We start from the raw sequence: 314 nt of genomic DNA, 5'->3' as shown, positions 1-314 counted from the left end.
CTCAGTATGTGCCATGCGTTGAGGCCACCTCTGAATTTCCCCAGTATGTGCTGTGCGTTGAGGCCACCTCTGAATTTCCCCAGTATGTGCCGTGCGTTGAGGCCACCTCTGAATTTCCCCAGTATGTGCCGGACAAACAGGCCACCTCCGAAGGGACTCAGTATGTGCCTTGACGAACAGGCCACCTCCAAAGGGACCCAGTATGTGCCGTACGTTCAGACCACCTCCAAAGGGCCACAATATGTGCCGGACGAACAGACTACTTACAGATAGCCCCAGTATGTGCCGGACGAACAGACCCAGTATGTGCCTGA

At 55.1% G+C, this 314-nt stretch overlaps 1 protein-coding gene across 1 annotated transcript in view; it reads right to left on the bottom strand.

Annotated features, from left to right (window-relative positions):
* The window catches only part of LOC119588086 (cleavage stimulation factor subunit 1-like), a gene marked incomplete at its 5' end in the record, with an annotated part of 13,061 nt that overhangs the window by 8,990 nt on the left and 3,757 nt on the right, over positions 1-314 (bottom strand).

The sequence above is a fragment of the Penaeus monodon genome, chromosome 23 (assembly GCF_015228065.2).
Source record: "Penaeus monodon isolate SGIC_2016 chromosome 23, NSTDA_Pmon_1, whole genome shotgun sequence".
NCBI lineage: Eukaryota > Metazoa > Arthropoda > Malacostraca > Decapoda > Penaeidae > Penaeus > Penaeus monodon.
The sequence above is the reverse complement of the archived record's forward strand: the minus strand, read 5'-3'. Positions and strand labels throughout refer to the sequence as shown.